Source organism: Dasypus novemcinctus, chromosome 8 (assembly GCF_030445035.2).
Source record: "Dasypus novemcinctus isolate mDasNov1 chromosome 8, mDasNov1.1.hap2, whole genome shotgun sequence".
NCBI classification, from domain to species: Eukaryota; Metazoa; Chordata; class Mammalia; order Cingulata; family Dasypodidae; genus Dasypus; species Dasypus novemcinctus.
The window spans coordinates 523,963-543,571 of NC_080680.1; the positions used below are offsets into that span (position 1 = coordinate 523,963).

The 19,609-nt window shown below is 37.9% G+C and overlaps 1 non-coding gene across 1 annotated transcript; it reads right to left on the reverse strand.

Annotated features, from left to right (window-relative positions):
• Positions 1–16,454: 16,454 nt before the first annotated feature.
• Positions 16,455–16,561, reverse strand: LOC111766383 (U6 spliceosomal RNA). Its single transcript, XR_002798449.1, has one exon. It is a non-coding gene; the product is annotated as a U6 spliceosomal RNA (small nuclear RNA).
• Positions 16,562–19,609: the final 3,048 nt, after the last annotated feature.

Consider the following 19,609-nt stretch of genomic DNA (forward strand, 5'->3'; position numbering starts at 1 on the left):
TCTGAAAATTGTAAAGGCAGCTCTGGAAAGACTGAAGGTTGAGAAACTCCTATTTCACCCATATCTTTAGAGCTCCCCACTGTGCTGCGGCAAGAGAGTTCCAATTCTTGATAATTTTCAACCCACCCAATCTTTGAGACAACTGCAGACCTGACAGACAGTGGAAGTGACCAAATCAGGCAAAGATTCAGGTAAGTGACAAGGTCTGCTGAACTTTAGAAAAAAGTTTGTAATTTATGAAAATAGCTATAGTTTTCTGATATATCCAATTTGCAGTGAACATTTTCTGTTACCAATATATTACATTCATAGGGTTCCGACTCTCTGGGCAATTACCGTGATGTTTTCTTTAATTTTCTCAAACACTGTACCTGTAGATCTTAAACAAGTAATCCCTTGCCCCAGGCAGCTGATTTGACTGCCCTTCTACAGCATTCTGTAGGAGAGCTCAGTGAGCTGCCTTCTACACACAGGACATGTTCTGGGACAGCAAGTCCCTAGGCCACCACCAGACAGCTTAGGCTAGACATAGATGTTCTCGGTGTGTGCACGAGGGTGACTCTGCTTCCTCTGGAACGAGGAGCAGGGATCCACAGACGAGCTCCATGCCAAGCAAGCGAAGGCACAAGGGAGAGGCCAACCATAGTGCCATGACATCCTGCTGCTCTTAAATAGCCTTTTCTTGATTTGGTGCTTGCCCTGCTACTGCAATCTTTAAACTATTTTCTGGGACTTTCAGAAAGATATTTCTTCCAGTTCTTGCTGGTTGTTTAGAGCTTCTGAAGGAAATAGAGCCCTGAAGTATTTCACATTGCCATCTTGATTGGAGTGGTACAACTCTGACATTGTCTTAGGGCTGATTCTTGACTAAAAGGTTTCCTACATTCGTCACATTCATAAGGTTTCTCCACTTTGAGTTCCCTGATGTACTCTGAGGATTGACTTGTAAGCAAAATTTCAACCATGTTCATTGAATTCATAGGGTTTCTCCTGTGAGTTCTCTGATGTGAGCTTAGGCCAGACTTCTGGCTGAAAGCCTTCCCACATTCATTAGTCATAGGGTTTCTCCCCTGTGTGTAGTCTCTGATGTACTCATAGACTTGACTTTGCAGGAAAAGCTTTCCCACATTCCTCACATTCACAAGGCTTTTCCCCTGTGTGACATCTCTTGTGTATTCCTAGGCTTGACTTCTGATGGAAAGCTTTTCTGCATTCAATATGCTGATAGGTTTCTCCTGTGTGAGTCCTCTGGTGTATTCTTAGGCTTGACTTCTGTCTGAATGCTCTTCCATTCATTACACTCATGGGGCCTCTGCCCGGAGTGAATTGTTTGATGTGTTCTGAAGGTTGAGTTCTGGTAAAAGGCTTTCCCACGTTCATTACATCCGTAAGATTTCTCCCCTTAGTGAACTCTCTGATGCAGAATGAGGTATGACTTCTTGCAGAAGGATTTTCCACATTCACTACATTCATAGGGTTTCTCCCCTGTGTGAATTGTCCGATGTGTTCTAAGGGTTGAATTCTGGACAAATGTTTCCCCACATTCATTACATTCATGTGGCTTCTCCCCGCTACGAGTTCTCAGATGTGTTCTGAGGGTTGAATTCTAGACAAAAGTTTTCCCACATTCCTTACATTCATAAGGTTTCTTTCCTGTGTGACTTTTCTGATGTTTTTGTAGATCTGACTTGAGGCTGAAAGCTTTTCCACACATCCATAAGGTTTCTCTCCTGTATGAGTTCTCTGATGTAGTATGAGTTGTGAATTGTTACAGAAGCATTTATTACATTCACTACATTCATAGGGTTTCACAGCTATGTGTATACTTTTATGTACACTGAAGGTTGACTGAGAGTCAGTTTTCCTACACATGCTATAATCACAGGATGTTGCAGTACTGTGAGTTGAGTTAGCACTGAACTTTTGTCCAAATTCCAAGGGTTTCACCCCTAAGTGACTTCTCTGTTTTTTCCTGAAATGTGACTTCGGGTTGAAACTTTCCCCTCTTTTGTTAGTTCTCTGAAGTTCAGTGAATAAAACATGCCACAGATGTTTGACTTGAATTTCATGGCTCTTCTCTAAGATATTATCAAGTCGACAGTTTTCTAAAAATGAGAAAATTAAAAATACCTTATGAATCTTCAATACATTTTTAAGGTTTATATGCATATCCTTTTTATATATTCGACTCTTTGTATTCAAGTCCATATTACAAGAAAGAGTAATTTCAAGTGTTTATTTCCTATATTCCATGATTGGGAGGGAAATGCTGGAGTGGAAAAAAGAGGAAAAAAACTGAAAATGGATATATATATATATTAGGCTTTTTAAAATATGATATTCAAAATTTTACAGAAAAGAATAAAGGAAAGGATTAGTGAATAAATAGTAGTGATGGACCTCTGGTAAAGGAAAAATCTGGCAATAGGATGAATTCAGCAGTGATTATAATGAACGGTAAGTAGACTATCAAGGTAAAACAGTGGGCCAGGGTTTCCAAAGCATTTATAAGACAAAGATTTTGAACTGGGGACAACTATCAGGGTGTAGGTTCTTACATTGTTAAATATAAATTACAATGGTAGGATATTCATAATATGTACTTCCATTTGGATTCCTTCTTTCCCATTTCGCACAACAAAATCGAAATAAATTAATAATAGCATTGCTTTCCTTGTGATTAAAAGAACATTCCTATAGTCAACCTCAAACTTTCCTAGGTTTTATTCACAAGAATATGAATAATAGGTGAAGTGTAAAACTGACGAGAAGAAAAAGGATCTTTCCAGTAAGGAATGAATTCACATCTTTATGCTGACTGTGGTTCCTTGGTTTATTATATCATAGTTGTTTCAATAGCAAAACTCTCCTAACCATGAAATCATGTTTGTTTTTAATAGGCTTACTTTTTCTCATGAAAGCAATCTTGTCCCTGACCAACCCTTAAATTGGCTTTTCAATATATATAGCTTTTCTATCGACTGTTAGAACATTTACGATCATGTTTGCCTGCTTTCAGAAAATTTAGAAATATTCCTTATATTTATTCATCATACAACTGTTTGTATCCATTTAACTGTTATCACTGTGCTATTACTAATGTGAAACAATTTCAGGTCTATGGCAAAAAAATTAAGATGGTCCTGAACCCAATGCCTCAGTTTCCAAAAGACTAAAGAATTGGGAGATATTTTGGAAAACAAGGACTCCTATGATGCTGAATATGAAAGAAGACACAGTTTCTGGAACAGCACAATGAAGGTGCTCATTTGAAGATTTTTTTTTGCAGAGAGAAAAACGCAATATTTCTTCTAATACTCAAAAGGGATCAATCTCCTTAAACCCCTGAGTCATATGCATAAATAACATTATACTATTAATATGAGTATAATATGTATTGGCCTTTTGAAAAAGGGACTGCATGGGAATTTCCACATCTTTCCATGATGGAGTAACATTGGGCAATAGGAATTGCAGGACATTGACCCCAGTGATAAGACAGGGAAAATTAGTTTTAAGTGATATTACAGAAAGAACAAAGGGAAACAAAACAGAGCATGAAATCTCAGTAAGTTGAGGTTCAGAATTAGCAGTTCAGGGATGCCAGAGTAACTATAATTTGTATGTTAAATGAAAAAAAGAGCTATGCTGAAAAAGAGCTACTGACATCTGCAGAGGATCACCTTGAATCTTTGGCTGAGGACTCTTCATGCATGTAAGAAACTACCTTAGGTTACAGGAAGAACCACCTGAAGTCAGTAGGTTGAACAGTTCCCAAAGCACCTTAACATACAGGGAATTGGATACTCTGCTCCCCGAAGTATTTATGGCTTCGGTAGTGGTGGCTACTTAATCTCAGACTAATGCATACTCTGGACCCAGTAAAGTAATTCTTAAATGCAAGTATTAAAAGGTTCAAATTATTTCCAAGTAATTTACTGAATCCCAGAAAGGTGTTCCAGATTTTAAAAAACACAACAAAATTTAGCACCCAAAATACATGACTTAAATCCTAATAGTAATAAAAGCAACTGAATGGTTAGTTCCCTTCTTTTCTCCCTCCCTCTCCTAAATTTCTGTTTTCATGTAAAGAATAAATTACTCTTCTCCCTTAAAAAAAAAAAAAGAATTTAAAGAAACTACCATTTGAAATAACATTCAATTCATGAAACAGGTATAGTTAAAGTCAACTAAGTAGGTGTTAAGGCAAAAACGACATTGTAGAGGAAAATTTAAAGGGCTAAATAAAAGTAAAAAGATATTTTTCATTGATAAGAAGGATAAATACTGTTATGATTTAAATTCTCCCCAAATAGGTCTATGGATTCACAGTAACCCTGATGATAATCTCAGTAAAGTTTTAAGAGAAAATGACAAGCAATTAGAAATTTTATAAGAAAAGGCAAAGAATGAATAAGAACCAACACAATTTTGAAAAAAATTAAAATAGTAGAACACTTACTCTTCCTGAGTTCAAAAGTTATTACAGAGTTCTGGCAAGATGGTGTCAGCTTAGATGTGTACTCCCCAGCTCTCTCGCAAAAAAGCAGCTGTGAAGGGGCAAAATCCTACCTGAGTGAGCTGTTTTGGGAACCCACAGAGCAGGAGGCTTCAGGGAATCAATCTGGAGGGAACTGGACAAAAACGTAAAAAGCCCAAGGAAAATCTGTGAGTTTCTCACCCCTGTGGCTGGAAATGACAGGTGGCTATGCCCCACCCTCAAGGCAAAAAGCCTCCACAAACCCCCTGACTCTGGGAGGAAGAGGGTTCTGGTGAAGGGTGGAGAGGAGTTTCTTATCTGTGGGTTTTGTTACCTGGGCCCCCTCTGAACTTCAGGGAGTATACCAGCTGGCACCAAGGTGGCCCCAGGAAGAGGGGAGAGGGAACTCTACTCAGGCAGCCTGACACACTCAGCCACTCTGGAAGAGATGAATTTGGGCAGGGAGAGGGCATAGACAGGCAATTGACTAGTCTGGTGCTGAAAACTACCAAAATTTCAACTCCTCTAAGGGAGGGAGGAAGAGGAAGCCTCAATAAGCTTTCAAGGGCCTATTTAAGGTCCCCTGGGAGGAGGGGTCTGGAAGAGGGCCGAGGGGTTTCTTTAAGATGAATTTTTGGTCCTTTTAATCTTCGAAGGGATCTTAACCTAACCAGGAGAAGGGAGAAGGGATCCACTTACACAGGCTGTCACCCCCAGCTACCCTGGGAGAGAAAGCAATTAGAATAGAAAGAGGGGAGGGGGACAGACAGGCACCTAATCAGCAGGATTCTGGCCAACTGCAAAGATTCTAACCTGCCCAAGGGAAAGCGGGCAGATACCTTTCTGAAAGACTAACTGACCTAAAGAGAAAGTTGAGCTCAGTGGAGGAGCTCCTGCCTTGTTGAACAAAGTCCTGGTTCAATTACCAGCTCTTCTTAGAGAAGTCATCCAGTGGGTTATCAGACATTCAGCTGATACTTTAGGACAGGGAATATGTAGACATTTGTTTTGTATTAGCTTTTCTAGGGTCTCCTATGTTTCTTAAAAAAGGTTTCTTTCTTTAATTTAACTTAGTTTACTTGCTAAAACCCGGGTCAAAATTCTACAGAGGGTAGGCTGCAGGGTAACTGACTGATAAATGCCAGCAGCCTGAGAAGCTCCTTAGGGGCCTCAGAGAGAAAGCAGTTTTTCCATGGTTTTTGTTTGTTTCCTTGTATGTTTTTTCTTCTTTTTTTTTCTTTTTTATCCTCTTCCCACCCCCCCTTTTTTATTCAGGTGCTGTGGTCTTGTTTCTTCTTTGTTGTGTTTCCCCTTCCCTTGATTCTCTTTTTCTCCTTTATCTATTTTGTCTACCTAGGCTATTTCTTTTCCTTCCTTCATCTTTCTATTTTCTGTTTTCTGTTGTTATTCTTACAATCCATCTCTTTTTATTTGGTCTTCAATTTTCCTTGCCTTTATTTCTCTCTCATTTTTCCTCTGTTTCTTTTTCTTAATTTTTTTTCTATTTGTCATTTCTTCTTTTTGTTGGTTTCTAAGCATCAGTTTAACTTGATGGGTTTATTCAGTTGATTAGCTTCTCTTTGTAATGTAGGATTTTATTTTGTCCTTTTTGTATGCGTTGTAAGTTTTCACTTTCACACTTGGTTCCTTCTTATTATATTTCCTTGTGTTTGTCTATATTCTCTTGAAGAAAAAAATTAGGGTCAGAGAAAAGGAAAGTAAGAAGAGAAAATGGGTAATAGTAATAACAATAGTTAAAGGTAGAACAGGACCATATTAGACCTAGGATAAGAAGAGAAACAAAAACAACATACGGCATACATGAACCTAAAGAAAACATGGCTAATGTATGTAACTCCTCGATAGTAATAACATTAAAAGTTAATGGATTAAACTCACCAGTCAAGAGACACAAATTGGCAGAATGGATAAGGAAATATGACCCATCTACATGCTGTCTACAAGAAACCAACCTTATACTCAAGAATACAAGGAAGCTGAAAGTGAATGATTGGAATACAATTCTAAAAGCAAACAAAAACCAAAAATGGGCAGGAGTAGCTGTACTAATATTGGACAAAATAGACTTTAAAGACAAAACTACTGTAAGAGACAAAAACAGACACCATGTATTAATAAAAGGGGTAATCTATCAAGAAGAAAGAATAATCACAAACATTTATGCACCCAATCAGGGCACTTCAAAATACACGAGATAAACATTGGAAAAACTAAGTGGAGAAATATATGCCTCTACAATTATAGTGAGGGACTTTAATACAACATTATCATCATTAGACAGAACATCTCAACAGAATCAATAAAGAAACAAAGATTTATACACAGAAAATTATAAAACACTGCTAAAGGTAATCAAACAAGACATAAATAAATGGAAGAATATTCCCTGTTCATGGATAGGACGACTAAGATGCCCAAACTGATCTACAGATTTAATGCAATCCCAATAAAAATCACCACCACATTTTTACTGAATTGGAAAAACTAACAATGAAATTAACTTGGAAGGGCAAGAGGCCCTGAATGGCCAAAGACATACTGAAAAAGAAAAATGAAATCAAATTAATCATACTACTTGACTTTAAAATATACTATAAGCGACAGTGGTCAAAATGGCATGGTATTGGCACAAAGATAGACATACTGAACAACGGAACAGAAATAAGAGTTATGATATACATCCTCGCACAGTCAACTGATATTCGACAAGGCTAACAAGTCCACTCAATGGAGAGATAATGGCCTCTTCAACAAATTGTGCTTGAAGAATTGGATATCCATACTCAAAAGAATGAGAGAGAATCATCATCTCACACTTTATACAAAAATTAACCCAAGATGGATGAAAGATCTAAACATAAGAGCCAAAACAATAAAGACCCTGGAAGATAATGGAGGGAAGTTTCTACAGGATCTTGTAATAGGAAATGGTTTCATGAACTTAACACCCAAAGCACAAGCCATGAAAGAAAAAGCAGACAAATGGGACCTCCTCAAAATGAAAAACTTTTTCACCTCAAAGGAGTTTGTCAAGAAATTGAAAAGGCAGCCTATGCAATGGGAGAAAATATTCTATAAACATCTATCTGATAGCAGACTAATATCCTGCATATATAAAGAAACCCTGCACCTGAAAAATAAAAAGACAACCAACCCATTTAAAAAATGGGCAAGTGATTTAAACAGACACTTTTCCAAAGAAGAAATATAAATGCCTAAAAAGCACATGAAAAGATGCTCAACATCACTAGCTACTAGGGAAATGCAAATCAAAACTATCCAACAGACTGGCAGCTATTAAAAAGCAGGGGATTACAAGTGTTGAAGAGGATGTGAAAGAATGGGACCCCTCATCCACTGCTCGTGGGAATGTAGAATAGTGCAACCATTGTGTAGGAAAGTATGGCAGTTCTTCAGAAAACTAACTATAGAACTGCCACATGATCCCGCAATTCCATTGCTGGTTACATACTCAGAAGAACTGAAAGCAAAATCATGAACAGATATATGCATACCAGTGTTCACAGCGGCATTATTCACTATTGCCAAAAGCTGAATTCAACCCAAATGTCCATCAACAGATGAATGCATAAACAAACTGTAGTACATACATACAATGGAACATTACTCAGCCATCAGAAGAAATACAGTCTTAACATATGGGATGACATGGATAAATCTTGAGCATCTTATGCTGAATGAAGCAAGCCAGACACTGAAGGACAAATATTACATGAACTCACTGATATGAATTAAGCAAATTAAGCAGACTCACAGAGCTAGAGTCTGGAAGACAGGTTTACAGGAATTAGAAAGGGAGAAGGCTGTAAGCCGCAATGCCTATATGGGGAAAATTTATGATAAGGTGGAAATGTGTAGTTATGCAGTGGAGGGACATGACAGTAGTACAGTGATACTATTGTGTTAGGAAGTGCAGAGATGTCACAGGGGTAAGGAGTGGAGGGGGGTTGGACTGTCCATGGAACTGGGGGAGTGTTGGGGGATGTAGCAGGTGAACAGTGGTGATTGGTGGGTATGTGGTAGAAACTACAGCATTGGGAATGCTTTCTGGCAAGGTAAGGTAGTTTAGGGCATTGGATGTGGGTGGCATTCAGGATAGGACACACCTGGGGCAGGCTTCTAGGGAGTGAGTATTTATCTTGACATAGTCTGTTATATCAGTAGGTGGAGACCCACTTAGTGAACTGGAAGGTATGGGACTCCCATCCGGGTAGGTCTGCTATGTTCTTAAATACAGGGGTGGGAGTCTCTCAAGAGCATGGGCGGTGCCCAGTAGGGGTGGACAGACCAGTGTGTCAAGCCTTCATTGTTGTTGCAAGTAACTATGAATTTGGCCCTGCAAAGAGTGAAGCCTGGTGTTTTTGCCTTGGGCCCTAAGGACAGGGGAAGGGAGGAATAGAGGGAACAGGCGGCATTTTGAAGGTGATGGAAGTGTTCTACATGATCTTGCAATGATGGATTCAGGCCATGTTAAGTTTCATCAATACTTATAAAAGTGCAGGATCCAAAATGTAAACCATAATGTAAACCACTGACCATGGTTGGTAGATATGTTTCAATATTTGTCATCAGTTGTAACAAATGTACCACCCACATATAAAATATTATTCATAGGGGAAGTGTGGGGGAGGATGCTGGATATATGGGAGTCCCCTATGCTATGTATGTGACTTTGCTGTGAACTATAACTTCTTGGAAGACAAAATGAAAAAAGTAAGACATTGGGGGAATAAATGGAAGAAAACGTCACTGTACATACAGGACAACAGACCATACAATGATGGAAGGCAAAACGTCAAAAAAAATTTTTTTTATTTTTTCATTATTTTTTAATTTTTTCAAAATCCTATTTCTTATTTTTAAAACTATCATTATTTCATTTTCTTATTAATTGTATTTGGCTACTTTATTGGCTTCATTTTTTAAAGACATTGTGGATCACAGAAGGGTTACAACTGTGGCAGGGGAGGACCATTTCTGTGGGGTGTCAGTGATGGGGCATAAATGGGAGGAAGTTCACCTGAGTATACATATAAGGCATATAAACACATTCAGATGTTCATGGGGCATTGTCATGGTGGGTGGAGATTCACACAATAACTGAAAGAATACTGAATTCCCATCCTGGGGAGCCCTGCCACATTCTCTGAAAGAACAGTAAGAATCCTCCAAGCACAAAGGCAAAGGCTAGTGAGGGAGGATGGTCCATCGACAGGCCCTTGATATTGATGACTGTGCTGATGAACCTTTACTCTTGAAATTGGAACTTAGGATAGTATAATAGGGTATCTAAGCATTACCTCCTGAGAGCCTCCTTTTTTGCTCAAATGTGGCCTCTCCCTAAGCCAAACAGCATATAAATGCAGTAACTTCCCCCCAGCATGGGACATGATTCCCAGGGATGAGCCTCCCTGGCACCGAGGGATTACTATCAAGCACCAACTAGCAATGCACCAACTAGCAATGCACTGAAAAAAGGGTAAAAAGGTAAAGACAAATGAGTTTATATGGCTAAGAGGCTTCAAAGTGAATCAAGACGTCACACAGGTTACTCTTATGCATGTCTCAGCAGGACCTCACTGACTGCCAAATTAGACACTACCCAAAATAGCAGGGCTCCTGAAGGCTCTGGAGACACCCAGGCACTCTGGCCAGGGAAGATAGCTCATGAGTTTGGTGCCTTGCCAGTGGGCCCTTCTTTGGGGTTTGTGCTCCCCAGTGTGACAGTCCTGGACTCAGTTCCCTACACATAGCTCTTTGATCACTTCTGTTTGAACCTGTAGTAGGTGCTGGAGTTGGTAAGTATACATCCATGAGACTGACTTGAATCTTTGGACTGTCCATGTGCCAGATGGGCATTGAACATCAACAGAGTTCCAACACCTACTCTCCTGTTCATTGTATTTACCCAGGACAATGAAAAAGGAAGTGATAATGGACAACCACCACACCAAGGAACCAAGAGAGTCTACAACTGCAAGCAAGAGAGTCCCATCCATGGGCCATATGGGACTGAAGCTCCCTTTCAATTAGAGGTGGAGTGGGCATCACCATCCCAGAATCCTCAGGATTGGGGAATGACCTATAGACTAGAGTGGTCTTACTGGTATTCTACTATAGATTTATCGTGATTCTAGCAATGGAGGAACTTACATCTCTGATATGGAAGCAGTGGCCACTGGAGGTTCTGAGGTCAGAGAGAGGGAAAACAGGTGTAATACAGGAACATTTTTGGGACTTGGGAATTGTCCTGAATGATAGTGCAATGACAGAAACAGGCCATTATATATCTTGCCATAATCTACAGAACTGTGTGGGAGAGAGTGTAAACCTACAATCCATGTTTCGTGGCAATAACCTACAATCCATGTTTCGTGGCAATGCTCTAAAATATGTTCATCAATTTCAATGAATGTTACCACACCAATGAAGGATATTGTTAATGTGGGTAAATGTGCACGGGCATATGGCAATCCTCTATATTTTTTACATAACATTTATATAATCTAAATATCTTTTAAAAAAATAAAGAACTTTTAATAGGTTAACAAAAGTGTAGCAGTTTTAGAATACTAGACATTTATGTCAATAGAGTTCAGAAATTTATCAAGTAGTCAAATTATTGTCAACAAACATGTCAAGGTAATTAAATGGGGAAAGGATAGACTGTGCAGGAAATGTAGGAAACATGCTGTTAAAACGGGATCTTGACATGCAAAAAATTAACCACAATCCCTACTTCACACCATGCATAGAAATTAAGTAGAAAAGGTCAAAAACCAAAATGTAAAATCTAAACAAATAAAACTTCTAAGAAAAACACAGGAGAAAACCTTAGAAATCATTGGTTAGCAAAGAGCTCTTAAATAGGGGGGAAAAACATGAAATGTAAAAGAAAACAAAACTATATGATGTCATCAAGATGAAAACCTTTTACCCTTCACAACATAAGGGGATAAAGAATTTGCAAGACAAATATCTTATAAAGGTCATCAAAATAATATAAAGGACCCTTCCAAAAAGAACAAGACAAAACAATTACACCAAAACAAAAAACAAAGCAAAATAAAAATGTGCTAAAGATTTGAAAAGACACGTCACAAAAGAAAATATACATATCAAAAAGCACGTGAAAAGATGTTCATGATTATGCCTCAGGGAAATCCAAGTTAAAAGCCATTCAGAAGGAAGGACGTTAAAAGCCATTCAGAAGGAAGGACATGTGGCTCAAGCGGCTGGGCTCCCATTTACCATATGGGGGCTTCCAGGTTCAGTTCCGGGGGTCTCCTGGTGAAGGGGAACTGGCCGGCATGGAGAGCTGGCCTACACACAGAGCTGATCTATGCGGAGGGTTGGCCCACACTGAGAGCTGACGCAACAAGATGACACAACAAAAAAGAGAAACAGGAGAGACAGTGAGAGGCACAACAAACCAGGGAGCTAAGGTGGTTCAAGCAATTGAGTGCCTCACTCCCCATCAGAAGGTCTTGAGATCAGTTCTTGGTGCCTCCAAAAGAGAAGATGAGAGGAAAAGACAAACAGACATAGAAGAACCTGCAGCAAATGGACACAGAGAGCAGAGAGTGAGCACAAGTGGTGGGGTTGGGGGGGAGATAAATAAATAAAAATAAATCTTAAAAAAAAAAAGCCAATAAGACACAAACCAACATGATTAAAATTGTTAACATTAGTTACTAAGACTGATAATACTAAATGTTGGTGTATGTGAAGCAACCAGAACTCTCATACATTAGGCATGAAAAATGGAAACATTTGGAAGTCACTTACAAAGGTTACAAATACACTTCCCATAACCACTCATAGGTATTTACCCAAGATAAATTAAAACGTAAGTCCACACAAGGACTTGTACAGCTTTATACATACAGGACCAAAGTGGAAACAAATGAAAATATCTACATACAATGGAACACTAATCACTAATAAAATATAGAATAAACTACTAAAAAATGCAAAACTATGTATAAATCTCAAAAGAAAATGATTTTAATTGAAAAAACTGAAAGAAAAAGAGTACATACCATTTGATGAACACACTGTATGATTTCATTTCTATAGTGTTCTGGAAAAGGCAAAACTGCTAGAATAGAGGGAAAATTAGTGACCATCAACAGGTCAGGAGGAGGGGAGTGACTGCAAGAGTCTACAAGAAAACTTTTTAGGGTGGTGAAAATGTTCTGTGTTATGATTTTAGTGGTAGTAATCCACCAAATACATTTTAAAAACTTGAACTATATGGAGGTCAATTGTGCAATATTTTAAAAAATGAAAACTGCATTTAACCCTGACTGCGCCATCCCATTTCCACCACTTTACCCTTTGGTTTCACCCATACTGATACAGGAAATTGTGTGTATAATGGCTTATTCATTACAAACAACTGAAGTGTTTTTTAATAGCAGGCTGCTGAAATAACCAATAGTAGTTTCAAAAACTGAATACTATGCATCTGGAAAAGAAAATTAAGGATGTTCATTAAGTACCAAGATGAAAAAATGCCCAGAATATAGCCTATGAAAAAAACAAGATGTAGAACAGGTATATAAAGAATGCTAAATGATGGTTAAGAATGGGGAGGAAATTAGAATACATTTATATTTGATTATCTCTTCATAAATGAACCATGAAGGCTATAAAAAACTAATAAAAGCAGTAGAAGATACTGGATACACAGGGACAGGGAAGCCTGGCAGGACTTTCTAATGTACACTTTAGAGCCCTGTGTATACATTACTTGTAAAAAAAAAAACATATACACCACACACAAGGACCACTGGGCACACAGAAGTAGAGGCAGCAAAATGTTGAGTAGATGAGATAGGTAGACAGTCCCTCAACTAGGAGTATTTAGAGTACACCACCAACTCAAAATGCAAAGCACACTCTCAGACCCTGAAATTGTAGGCTTCACGTTTGGGCAAATGAGAACTTAATTTTGGAAGTCAATGATTAAAATAACCTCTTCACAAACTGCTAATAAAGGAAACCTAACTTATTCTGTTAAAAATGTCTGCTGACAGCCAACAGTAAACATCGTAATTGATGATGAAACAGGGAGAGTATTTTCCATAAAGCTTAACTTGGTCTATTATTTCTACATTTCCATTTAATGTATGGACCTTATAAACTTTATGAATCCATTATAATACGAAGTGAAGAATGAAGATATCTCACCTGACATCTGTTCATTTTCTGTGCCTCTCGAGAGTGTGCAGAGAACTGTGAAGGTTCAGCTAGGAAAACAAAGACAGAGGCCATGAGACCAGATTCACCTCCCAACAACTTCTGCACCCCAGGTGGGGTACGACATGAGACAGCGCGGCTCCGCTTGGACGTGGCTTTGGCCGGCTTCCGCCTTTGCACTTGGTGGGAAGATGTCTGTGGCGGCTGTATTTTCGCATGCCCTCTTGGACCGAGGCTTTAGGGGTTCAACCTGAACTCCACCGTCAAATGGAAGGTGTCGTCCCCGAGCAAATCCCCGTTAAAAAACAACAGTTGCTATGGACATGGAGACAATTTGGAAATGTGAATAGGGACTGGATATTAGAAATATTAAGGAATATTATGTTACTCTTAAGTGTGAAAACATTGGGATTACATAAAATAATTACGTAATTGTCAGAATTACTGTTAGCCCCACCGGACAAAAAGCCCGCCTGTAACCCCAGCCAGCGCCAAGAAGCCTCCTCTGGCCCAGAAACATGGCCAAAACCCCCACACCCTGAAAAACCAGGCGTGTCTGACCTCAAAGCCCACCTCAAGATTGTCAAACTTTCTGTTAAAAATTCCAACACGTCTACTTCATTCTCCCCCCACCCGCCATGGAGTAAAAGTCAGTACTTTTTCACTGTCCTTGCCAGTACCCAGCCCCTATGCTATTTAGGGGGCAACCCAGATCAGTCAAACTGGCTGAATCCCGCCTTGCTAGCGACCTGATAAAATCCTGCCTGAATCTTGATCTGCCTCATTAACCTGGGACCTAACTATTACAATATACCGATTTTTTTTAAAGAATGGACACTGAAATACTGAGGATTGAAACTATACATTTGATAACTGACCTTGCAATTTTTAAAAAATAAAATGATTGTGCAAATTAGGTATCTTCCAGATGTGGCTCTACCTAAAACATAGAAAACGGAAGTCCTTGAAGAAAGCTTGATTAAATGAGTTCCCAGATGAAAGGACTAAATATTCTTTGCCAAAAATTCCAATTAGAATCTCAAAATGTACATGTTGTATATACATTTTTAAACAGTTCAGTACCTTCCTTGATTATCAAAAAGAACTGCTTCAGGGAACCAGACTTGGCCCAGTGGTTAGGGCGTCCGTCTACCACATGGGAGGACTACAGTTCAAACCCGGGGTCTCCTTGTCTGGCGTGGAGCTGGCCCACGTGCAGTGCTGATGGACGCAAGGAGTGCCCTGCCACGCAGGGGTGTCCCCCCAAAGGGGAGCCCCACACGCAAGGAGTGCACCCTGTAAGGAGAGCCGCCCAGCGCGAAAGAAAGTGCAGCCTGCCCAGGAATGGTGCCGCACACACGGAGAGCTGACACTATAAGATGACGGAACAAAAAAACACAGATTCCTGGTGCTGCTGATAAGGATAGAAGCAGTCACAGAAGAACACACAGCAAATGGACAGAGAGAAGATGGGGAGGGGGAAGGGAAATGGCAGAGAAATAAATAAATAAATAAATAAATCTTAAAAAAAAATAAAAAGAACTAGTTCAAATTTAATTCATTTTATGATAATTAGAAATGTGTTGAAACAGAAAGCACATAAACAATTTAGTTGTGGCATGATACACATGTCAGTACAGTACAGAAGGACTTGAGAACTTGTATGCCGAAGAAATGGAGAAATGGCAATTGCAAACCAGTTGGGAAGAATTGCGCCTACTTAGGACTTGGCATCAGGTATCTAGAATAAAATTAATGCTAGACCCGTAACTCAGACATTACAATATGCTACTTTCACTGGTATGTTTCCAAAGATGTGAGCGTTTCAAAGAAAATGTCAAGTAAACGTGGATTTTATAAATATAAAAGCCTAAGGTTCTTTTCCAGAGAAAGCTCAATCTCTACCTGGACCTGGACCCCATAACCCTCAGCAGTGACAGTAACATATATTCTTTATTGAATTTGGTGATGGAGAAGTATTAATTTTTCATAGTCAGACTTATTGAGCTTTTACTTTTGGTCTTTGGGATGTGTACCATGTATGTAAATAATGTCCCAACTTAATATTTTCAACTAAGCAAGTGTTTTTGTATTTAAATCTTTGAAATTTGCAATAAAGATGCAGATTTTCTCCCAAAATAATTATGATTCCGGGTGTGGCATAATTTATTCAATAATGCACCATTTCCTGGTACATTATTATTGTTGAATGAATAATTCAATATTTAATAATCCAATTATTATTGAATGAATAATTCAATAATCTACTTGTTTTATATTTTTTTGTAGAAATAAAAACATTTTAATTTTTATTGTTAAAAATCATATATTACCTTTTGTTCTGTGATCCTAAGATGTATATAAGGCAAAATATCCTAAGAATAAGAACAAGAGTGAAAAAAATTTGCCAATCAGTATCCATTTATCTATTTCCATATATCTAAATTTATTATTTCTATGAAGCCACCTGTTTATTTTATTACCATATATGCTTAGTAATAATATTTCTTAATATTTTACATTTATTTAGAATTTTCATACAGTAACTCACTATTTTAGAATGATTTTTAAATCAATTTTATTGATACATATTAAGAAGCATAAATCTATCCAAAGTAGACAATCAGTGGTATTCAGTGTAGTCACATATTTGTGCATTTATCACTTCAATCATTCTTAGAACACTTTCATTATTCCAATAATAATAATAATAGCAAACAAAATTCAAAAAGATATGGAACACTTCACAAATTTGCATGTCATCCTTGCACAGGGGCTATGCTAATCTTCTCTGTATTGTTACAATTTTAGTGCATGTGCTGCCAAAGCAAGCACTTGTGTTACGTTTTAAAGCTTCTTATACACGTAAGGATATTTACGATGTCTGTTTCTTTGCTCTTTCTCTCTGTAGCTGCACCATGTACCACACTATGGTAATTACTGTAACTATGTTTTTAATACTAAGTGAGGCTAATCCCTTCCCTTGACTCTTAATTTTCAGATTTTTCTAGCTATTCTCACATGCTATTGACCCAGTTAAAGTTTAGCATAACTCTTTATGGTCCAACCCCTAAAAAAATATGTTGAGGTTCTAATTGCTATCTTTCCAATCTTTTCCATTCCTAGTCCCTTACTATTAATATCAATCAATTCATTGAACTATTGGCCAAAAATCCATATAGATTTATTATATATTATGTATAATCTGTAAATGTAAATAATAAAGCATCTTAATTATTATTAAATACAAATAAGTACTAAAACAAAAAATGAAAAAAATAACAAAACTTTCCTGTAATATTCTTTTAGAAGGTCTGATGGAAATAAGTGTATTTTAATTTCCCTTCATTTTAGAATGTCTTTATTCCATTTTTATTCTTGAGAGTTATTTTCACTAAATATAGAATTCTGGGTACAAGTGATTTTCCTTCAGATTTGGAAAACACTGTGTCACTTTCTTCTGGTTTCCATGGTTACTGATTAAAAAATTGCTGTCATTCTAGGCATTGTTCCCTGGCAGGTAATGTACCATTTCTTTCTTGTTGCTTTTAAGATTTTTTTTTTTTTTGTCTTTAGTAAGAAAAATTTTAATTGTGATGTGTCTTGGCATGGGTTTCTTTAGGTTTGGCTTCCTAGGGATTTTCTTAACTTCTTGAACCTATGGGTCTATGTCTTCCCCCAAATTAGCAAGTTTCTAGTCATTATTTTTATTCAAACATTTTTTCTCCTTCTGAGACTGTATTGCTAAGAAAATTTGAACTTTTATCATCATCCCAAAGATTACTGAAACTCTGTGAATTTTTTTCAGTCTCTTTTTCCCCTGTGGACCAGAATGGACATTTCTATTGATGAGTATTCAAGTACACTGATTCTTTCCTATGCTTTCACAATTCTGCTATGAAGTCCATGCAGTGACTTTTTAAATTACAATTATTTTGTTTTTCAGTTCTAATATATCCCTTTGGTTTTCCTACATCTTTATTAAGGGAAATTTCCCTAGCCAATCTATCTTCATTTCTCTTTTAAAAGTTTTCTGTCAGTTGCTTTATGGATTTTGTACAAGATTTTTGTTATAATGAGCAGAATGAATGGGGCAAAATGTGCTTAGTCCATATTAACTGGAAAGAATTCCTATAAACAAGCTTAGTCAGTTAAAATACCATGAAACACAAGGCACTACCAGGAAAATATCAGGTTGTATATAATTATAAAAGAGAAAATAGTAATCCTGAAGCTCCATGAATTTAAAAACATAATTTCAAAATATACAAAAATAAAATCATTGAAAAATTAAAAATTTCTCAGACACAATTTGCTTATCCATTCTTCTGTTGATGGACACTTGGGCTGCTTTCAACATTGACAATCATCATAAGTGCCAATATGAACATTAATGTACATGTATCTGTTCATGTCCCTGCTTTCAATTCTTCTGGCTATATATCCAGCAGTGGGATTGCTGGATCATATGGCAGTTCTATATATTCCTGAGGAAACTCCAAACCATACTCCACAATGGCTGAATCATTCTCCATTCCACCAACATTGGATAAGAGTTCCCTTTAATCCACATCCTCTCCAACACATGTGGTTCTCAATTTTTTAAATAGATGTCAGTCTAATAGGTGTAAGATGATATCTCATTTTTTATTTGCATTTCCCTAATAGCTAGGAATGTTGAACATCTTTTCATGTGCTTAACCATTTGTATTTCTTTTTTGGAAAAGTGTCTATTCAAATTTCTTGCACATTTTTAAAATGGGTTGTTTGTCTTTTGATTTTTTGAGATGTAGTATTTCTCAATATATGCTGAATATTAGGTCCTTACTGGATAAATGGTTACCAAATATTTTCTACCATTGAGTAGGTTGTCTTTTCACTTTCTTGACAAACTCCTTTGAAATGCAAAAGTTTTTAAATATGAGTAGGTCCCATTCATTTATCTGTTTTTTTTCTTTGATTGCTTGTGCTTTGAGTTTAAAGTTTATGAAACCATTTCCTATTACAAGACCTTGTAGTGGCTTCCCTACATTATCTTGTAGGAGCTTTATGATCTTGGCTCTTATATTTAGATCTTTGATCCACATTGAGTTAATTTTTGTAAAGGACATAAGATGGTGATCCTCCCTCATGCTTTTGGATATGGATATCCAGTTCTTTCAGCACAATTTGTTGAGGAATCAGTTCTGTTCCAGTTGAGTGGACTTGGTATGTGGGAAAATAGCTTGTATTTGAACATGCGGATCTGGCTTGAAATTGAAACATTTCCATAATGCAGATAAAAAGTGTGGGCTTTGGAACACTGGCCTTGACTAGATGGAATGCTATCTGGTCAGCATGAAAATGATTTGTGTGCAGAGGTATATGAACTTTGTATGGCCTGTTCCCTAGCATTGCAGGTCTGCAGCTTTAATAACAAGCAATCTTGAAAGTAAACATAGAGGAAGCGGACTTGGCCCAGTGGTTAGGGTGTCTGTTTACCACATGGGAGGCCCTCGGTTCAAACCCCGGGCCTCCTTGACCTGTGTGGAGCTGGCCCACGCACAGCAGTCATGTGCGCAAGGAATGCCCTGCCACACAGGGGTGCCCCCGTGCAGGGGAACCCCATGTGCAAGGAGTGCACCCTGTAAGGAGAGCCACCCAGCACGAAAGAAAGCACAGCCTGCGCAGGAACGGTGCCACACACACGGAGAGCTGACGCAGCAAGATGAGGCAGCAAAAAGAAACACAGATTCCCATGCTGCTAACAACAACAGAAGCGGACAAAGAACATGAAGCAAATGGACACAGAGAGCAGACAAATGGGGCAGGGCGGTGGGGGAGAAGGGAGAGAAATAAACAAATGAATCTTAAAAAAAAAGAAAGTAAACATAGATAACTACT